The sequence below is a fragment of the Ornithorhynchus anatinus genome, chromosome X5 (genome assembly GCF_004115215.2).
Source record: "Ornithorhynchus anatinus isolate Pmale09 chromosome X5, mOrnAna1.pri.v4, whole genome shotgun sequence".
Taxonomy (NCBI): Eukaryota; Metazoa; Chordata; class Mammalia; order Monotremata; family Ornithorhynchidae; genus Ornithorhynchus; species Ornithorhynchus anatinus.
The window spans coordinates 6,415,387-6,423,724 of record NC_041753.1 but is presented as its reverse complement, the minus strand read 5'-3'; positions in this window follow the sequence as shown (position 1 = coordinate 6,423,724).

Genomic DNA, 8,338 nt, shown 5'->3' with positions numbered 1-8,338 from the left:
CCACACCTGGGAATCAGAAAGATTCCTAGCTTCTAATCCCGGCTCTGCCACTTGTCTGTTATGTGACCCTGGACTAGTCACTTCACCTCTCTGGGCCTCCGTTCCCTCATCGATAAAAAGGGGATTTAAGACTGTGAGGCCCATGTGGGATGGGGACTGTGTCCAACCTGATGAGCTTGGATCTACCCCGGGGCTTAGTACGGTGCCTGGCACCTAGGAAGCCCTTAACAAATACCATAATAACAAAGAGAGAGGGGGAGAGAGAGGAAGATTGAGAGAGTGAGAGAAAGGAAGAAAAAGAGAGAGAGGTGGTGAGACAGAGAGGGTCGGGGGAGAGGAAGAGAAAGGAAGCTAGATAGAGCGGGGAGAGAGAGGGAGAGGGAAAGAGAGGAAAAGAGCAAGAGAGGTGGATGGGAGGAAGGAAATTAAGATGGGAGGGGGTGAGGGCTGGCTGGGACAGAGAGATGTGGGGAAAAGAAGAAAGGACCTGGCAGGAGGGAGCGGTGGAAGAAAAAGGAAGAGAAGAGAAGAAGAGTGGCAAGAGAGATTGGTGCAGGAGGGTCAGGGAGAGGAAGGAAAAGAAGGGACCCGGGAGGAAATGAAGGATTTGACTAAGAAGCTCTTTGAGGGCAGTGAGCATGTCTACCAACTCTTTTTTACTGGACTCTCTCAAGCGCTTAGTACAGTGCTCTGCACACAGTCAGCACTCAGTAAATACTATTGACTTGATTGGCCGAAGACTGGAATGGAGAGTGATGCGGGGATCCAGGAGAGCTGGGCAGGGGGCCTGAGATGTGGGGGATGTGTTGAGGAGGAAGGTTTAAAGGAGGGGGGACATGGGGTTTGGCTTTCCTTCGCAGTTGGAGGTAGGAAAGGGAATGTCAGCTTGTTGTGGGCAGGGAATGAGTCTGTTTATTGTAGTATTGTCCTCTCCCAAGCGCTTGGGCCAGTGATCTGCACACAGTAAGCATGCAAAAAATATGATTGAATGAATGAATGAATGAATGAGAGAGGTTAACAGGGGATTAGATTGATGGACAGGGTGGGGAAGAATGTTTGATGAAGATATTACGCTAAGGAGACAAGGAGGGGTGGGATTGGGGAGAAGAATGAGGTTAAGACACTAAAAAGCAAAAGGGTCCCCAGGAGAACAGGGTGTATTTGTTTGGCAAAAGGGGTTAGGGTTAGGGTGGGTGGGAGGGGCACAACAGGGATTGGGAGATGATTAGGGGAAGGGGCAGGTAAGGATGAGCCAGTAGAGGTTGGAGTTAGGATAAGGTTCGGGTTAGGACTATGGAGAGACAACCCTGATTAAGGCATATAAAATATCATACTCAACTATGGCTCACCAAATGGGTAGTTTCTGCTGCCTCTGCAGTCTCCTAAGGCACCATCCTCTGGGCATTGGCTGAAAGAGTGTGGATGACTCCATGCAAGCCATCCCCTCTACTGGCAAAACAACTCAAACAGGTGTCCCGCTGGGGTTGATTCCTGCTGGACTTCACTTTCTCCTCTTTGGCTTTGTTGGGTGAGGAGCCAGAGAAAGGGGCACCACCAGTCTTGTTTGTCTGTGGCTTGTTTGTTTTATGGTACTAAAGTGCTTACTCTGTGCCAAACTCTGTTCTAAGTGCTGGGATAGGTACAAGTCATTTAGATCAGACACAGTCTCTGTCCCGCATGGGGCTTACAGTCTTAGAAGGGGGACCAGGTATTGAATCTACACTTTGCAGTTGAGGAAACTGAGGCACAGAGAAGTGAAGTGACTTGCCCAAGGGCAAACAATAGGCAAGTGGTGGAGCTGGGATTAGAATCCGGGTCCTCTGATTCCCAGGCCCAGGCTCTATCCACTAGGCCTTGCATTCTATCCCTAATCCTATCTCTCTCTCTAACCCTGGTCGTCACCCTTTTCTAAACTCTTAGCAGGGTTTGTGCTTCGGTTTGAAGACATGGGTGTCGCTGAGAAACAGAATCCTGTGCACCCCGTTCAGACTGCATGGTGTAGTGAAAAGGGCACGGGCCTGGGAGTCCGAAGACCTGGGTTCTAATCCCGGCTCTGCCAATTGCTCTGCCAGTTGTTTGCTGTGCGACCTTGGGCAAGTCACTTAAGTTCTCTGTGCCTCAGTTTCCTCAACTGTAAAATAGGGATTTTTCCCTCCTAACTAAGACTGCAAGTCCCATGCGGTGTCTGACCTGATTAACTTGTATCACCCCTGGCACTTAGAACAGTGTTTGACACATAGTAAGCGCTTAACAAATGCCATTTAAAAAAATATTATCTGGGTTAAAGGATTAGAGTTCAGGTAGGGATAGAATCAGGATGAGGGAGAGAGTAAGGGTTGGGATGAAGTTGGAGTAGGGAAGGGCCAAAAGCAGAGGTAAGGATTAAGTAATAATAGTAATAATGTTTATTAAGGATCATGGTAGGATTAGGTTTAGAGATTTAGAAAAATGCATCTGTGAAGCTCGCTGTGGGCAGGGAATGTGTCTGTTATATTGTTATATTGTACTCTCCCAAGCGCTCAGTACAATACTCTGCACACAGTAAGCGCTCAATAAATGCAGTTGACTGATTATGTCGGTGGTTCCTCACTGGGACCCAGAAGACTCTCGATATCAATCGATCATTCAGTGGTATTTATTGAGTGCTTATTATGTGCCAAGCACTGTGCTAAGTGCTTGGGGGAGAGCACAGTACAAGAGAATTAGCAGAATTCCCTCCCCATAACTTGCTCAGTCATCAGTGGTATTTATTGAGCACTGGCTATGTGCAGAGTGCTCTTGGGAGAGTCCAGTATTGCAGAATTGAGAAGCAGCTTGGCCGAGTGGATAGAGCACAGTCCTGGGAGTCAGCAGGACCTGAGTTCTAATGCCGGCTCCTCCACTCGTCTGCTGTGTGACCTTGGGCAAGTCACTTCTCTTCTCCATACTTCAGTTCCCTCATCTGTAAAATGGGGATTAAGGCTGTGAGTGCTATGCAGGGCAGGAACTGTTTCCAACCCAATTAGTTTGCATCTACCCCAGCACTTAATTAGTACAGTGCCTAGCACATAGTAAGTGCTTAACAAATGCCATTTAAAAAAAAAAAAGAAAGAATTAGACATATTTTTTGCCAGTAACGAGCTTCGTTCTAGAGACCATACGCTTACAGCGAAATCATACTGAACAAGGCAGCCACTTCGATCAGAACCCTTCTCAGAAGCAGAAGGAACTTTCCTCACAAATCACCCCCGACATTCTGCGAATTTTTAACCTCCAGCTCAGCAGCCACATCGTCACCAGTTCCCAAGCGGGTGCTTAGACAATGCGACATCAACACGTCACCCGTTTTGACAGGTCAGTCATTTTCATCACTCCCATTTCTCTTTTCATTGGGCTCATTAAGTCGCCTGACGTCCTCACCCTCCCACAGCCCTGTTGTTCCCGATGCCCTGAACGATGCACACGGACGCTAATAATAATAATGAATAATTATCATACTAGGTAAGCGCTTACTATGTTCCAGGCACTGTACTAAGCACTGGGGAAGATACCAACTAATAAGGTTGGACATAGCCTGTCCCACATGGGACTCATACTCTTAATCACCATTTTTCATATGAGGGACCTGAGGCCCAGAGAAGTGAAGTGACTTGCCCTAAGTCACACAGCAGACATGTGGCAGAGCTGTAATTAGAACCCAGGTCCTTCTGATAGGCCTGGGCTCTATCCACTAGAGCACACTCCTTCTCGAGCTAGAGAGATACCTCAGTTTCCTCCACTCCTCTGGGTTCCAGGAAGTTGTCTGGGACCCTGGGGTGGATCGATCTGGGCCAGGGCTTCGGGTGGAGGAGGGGAACCAGCTCGGGGAAGACGTGATCAGGGAGGCATTGCCGGAAATAAAAAAGCTTCCTCTCTCCGGTCCTCCCCCGCCTTGAGTCTTCCCGACAGGAATTTCCTGATCAGTTTTTTCAACCCATAGAAATCAATCAATCCATTGACGATATTTATTTAATCCATCAATCAATGGTATTTCCTGAGCGCTTACTTCGTGCAGGGGACAGCACTAATCACTTGGGAAAGTCCAATACTGTGGAGTTAGTAGTCAGGTTCCCTCCTCACAAAGGGTTTAAGAGCTAGAGGAGAGATGGACATTAAAATAGATTATGGATAGGGACATTAATGCCGTGGGCCTGAGGGTGGGGTGAATGTCAAGCGCTTGAAGGTGACAGATCCAAATATATAGACAGTCATTCATTCATTCAATTGTATTTATTGAGCGCTTCCTTTATGCAGAGCAATGTACTAAGCACTTAGGAGAGTACAGCAGAAAATAAACAGACCCATTCCCTGTCCACGACAAGCTTACAGTCTAGAGACCACACAGAAGGGAGAGGGAATAGGGGCTTTGAGGACTTATTGGGGAAAAACTTGGAAATGTGATTTTTAGTAAGGCTTTGAGGGTGGGGAGAGTGGCGGTAAGCCATATATGAGGGCTTACTGTGTGCAGAGTGCTGTACTAAGCACTTGGGAGGGGACAGGATACCAGAATTGATAGACAAGTTCCCTGTCCTCAATGAGCTTACAGTCTAGAGATGGAGAGAGACATTAAAATAAATGACGGATACAGACATAAGTGCCGGGCGCTGAGGGTGGGGTGAATAAAGGGTGACTCAGAAGGGAGAGAGAGCAAGAGTAATAATAATAATAATAGTGGCATTTGTTAAGCTCTCACTATTTGCTTAGCACTGGGCAGATGCAAGATGATCGGGTCCCCCATGAGGCTCACAGCCTAAGTAGGAGGTAGAATAGATATTGTAGCCCCATTTTGCAGATGAGGGAACTGAGGCCCAGAGAAGTGAAGCGACCTGCCCAAGGTCACACAGCAGCCAAGTGGCAGAGTGGGGATTAGAACCCAGATCCCCTGACTCCCAGGCCTGGGCTCTTTCCACCAAGCCACATTGCTTCGCTAGTGTTGGAACCATCTACCGTGTGCAGAGCAAGATACCAGAGATTAGATTGTGAGCCCGTCAATGGGCAAGGATTGTCTCTATCTGTTGCCGAATTGTACGTTCCAAGTGCTTAGTATAGTCCACTGCACATAGTAAGTGCTCGGTAAATACTACTGAATGAATGAATGAATGAATGAATGAATGAATGAATGAGGGAGATACAGTAGAGCTAGAAGACAGGAATGATCTCTGCCCGTAAAGAGCTTTCACTCTAATAGGGGACACGCTCACAGTGGAATAATAATAAAGGTGGTGTTCGTTAAGTTCTTACTATGTGCCGGGCACTGTACTAAGCACTGGGGTGGATACAAGCAAATTGGTTTGGTCACAGCCCTTGTCCCACATGGGATTTCCAGTCTTAATCCCCATTGTACAGATGAGGGAACTGAGGCACAGTGACATGACTTGTCTAAGGTCATACAGCAGATGAGAGGCGGAGTCGGGATTAGAACCCAGGTCTTTCTGATTCTCAAGCCCGGGCTCTATCCACTGCTTGGAAATGGAGTCTCTTCAAGCTTGTATAGGAGAAATTCTCCTACTCCCTCTCCCTTCTGCATCACCCTTACACTTGGATTTCTCTCTTTTAAGCACCCCACTTTCAGCACTAACAACCCTCCTGTCCTTATCCGCCACTGATTTTAGAGTCTGTCTCCCCTGTATCAATCAATCATATTTATAGAGCGCTTACTACATACAGAGCACTGTAAGCTCGTTGTATTGTACTCTCGCAAGCGCTTAGTACACTGCTCTGTGCACAGTAAGCACTCAATAAATAAATTTGACTGACTGTATTAAGCACTTGAGAGGGTTCAATGCAACAGAATTAGCAGAATTCTGGGCAGGGGTTGTTTTTACCAACTCTTACAGTGCTATGCACACAGAAAGCACTTTATACGATTGAATGAATTAATGATTGTTAATCATAATTGCGTTTTTTGTTACACACTTACTATGTGTCAAACATCATTTTAAGTGCTGGGGAAGATACAAAAAAATCAGGTCAGACACCGCCCCATGTCCCATACAGGACTCACAGTCTAAGTAGAAGGGAGAACAGGTATTGAATCGCCATTTTGCAGTTGAGGTAATTGAGGCCCAGAGAAGTTAAGTGACTTGCCCAAGGTCACACAGCAGTAAGTGGGCTAGCTGGGATTAGAACCTAGGTCTTCTGAATCCCAGGCCTATGCTCTTTCCACTAGGCCATGCTGCTATTCTCTTGTGTTCGACTCTCCCAAGCGCTCAGTATAGTGCTCTGCACACAGTAAGTGCTCAGTATATAATATTGATAGATTACAGTAGAGCCAACCATTCATTCATTCAATTCTCTCAATCGTATTTATTGAGCACTTACTGCACGCAGAGCACTGGACTAAGCATTTGGGAGAGGACAGTAGAACAGTAGACTCATTCCCTGCCCACATGAAGCTGACAGTCTAGAGGGGGAGACAGACATTCATAAAAATAAATAAATCACAACGGGAGGTAAAAGGCAAAGCACACACTGCTTGTAGGCCCTTAAACCTCAATTCTGAGTTAACCCTAAACTAGATTTTGGGAGAGTCAAAAAGAAAAATCAACATCTCCTTAGTTCCCCAGTCTCACCCTGAGCAGTGAGTGGAAAGGAGGCACTAGATAGGCAAATTTCCTTTCAAAAAGAAGAGATTCTATCAGCAGGGTTTAATCCAGGGTGATTAAGATGCAAATACCACCAAATTAGTATGTAAATGCACAGGCGGGCCTCTTCTGGCTTCAGGGAAAATCCCAGGAAGGGTGCCAGGGTCAGAGGAGGGCAAAACGGGGTGAGAATCATGGCCCCACCGAGTTATGACAGGGTGGGCAGTCAATCTCTGTGCCTCAGTTACCTCACCTGTAAAATGGGGATGAAAACTGTGAGGTCAGTGTCCAACCTATCTTGTATTTACCCCACACTTAGAACAGTGCCTGGCACATAGTAAATCCTTAACAAATACCATTAAGAAAAGCAATCAATCCGTGGTAGTTACTGAGCACTCTGTGCAGAGCACGGTACTAAGCGCTTGGGAGGGCACCATCGGATAGAGTTGGTACTCTAAGATCCCTGCCCTCAGGGAGCTGACAGTTGAGTGGACAAGGGGCCTCAGAAAGTGGAGGGATCTCAAGATGGTACAGGAACCCCAAGGAGAAAGGAGAAGGAAGAGGAAGAAGAGTAGTTGAGCACTGGGGAGGTCAATGAGGAGGGGCGAGGACAGGGTCATATGGAGAGGAAGGGGTTAAGGATCAGAGCCTCTTGCAGCCTTGTCTCCTTTTTTATATATATTTGTTATCAATCAATCAATAGTATTTATTGAGCTCTTATCTTGTGCAGAGCACTATACTAAGTGCTTGGGAGAGTCCAATACAGCAGAATTAGCAGACACATTCCCTGCCCATAACGAATTTACAGTCTAGAGCTACGCGCTTACTATTATGTGCCAGGCACATTAATTCATTCATTCAATAGTATTTATTGAGCGCTTACTATGTGCAGAGCACTGTACTAACTGCTTGGAATGTACAAATCGGCAACAGATAGAGACAGTCCCTGCCCTTGGACGGGCTTACAGTCTAATCTGGGGAGACAGACAAGAACAATGGCGATAAATAGAGTCAAGGGGAAGAACATCTCATTATAACAATAGCAAATAAATAGAATCAGGGTGATGTGCATCTCATTAAACAAAATAAATAGGGCATACACTATGCCTGGCTATGTGGCAGGCACTGTAATAAGCGCTGAGGTAGATCCAGGCTCCTCAGATTGGACACAGTCCCTGTCCCACTTGGGGCTCCCAGTCTCGATCCCCGTTTTATAGATGAGGGAAGTGAGAAGTGAAGCAACTTGCCCAAAGGCACACAGCAGACAAGTGGAGGAGTGGGGATTAGAACCCAGGTCCTTCTGACGTCCAGGCCCGGGCTCTATCCACTAGGCCACACTGCTTCTGTCATACTGGACTCCCCCAAGCACTCAGTCCAGTGCTCCGCTCATAGTAACAGTCAATCAAAGCCACTGATTGATTAATTGATTGAAGAAGTCAAGACAGCAGTGTGGTCTAGTATGAGGACCCTGGGACTGGAAGTCAGAAGGACTTTAGTCCTAATCCCGGCTCCACCACTTACCTGCTGCGTGACCTTGGTCAAGTCACTAAACTTCTCTATGCCTCGGCTCCCTCATATGTAAAATGGGGATCGGGACAGGGACTGTATCCAACCTGATGAGCTTGGATCCACTGCAGCACTTAGTACAGTGTCTGGCACATAGCAAGCATTTGATGAATGCCATCAAACTAAAAATCTCTGTAGCAGAACGGAAGAGGGAGAAACTGAAGTCATAG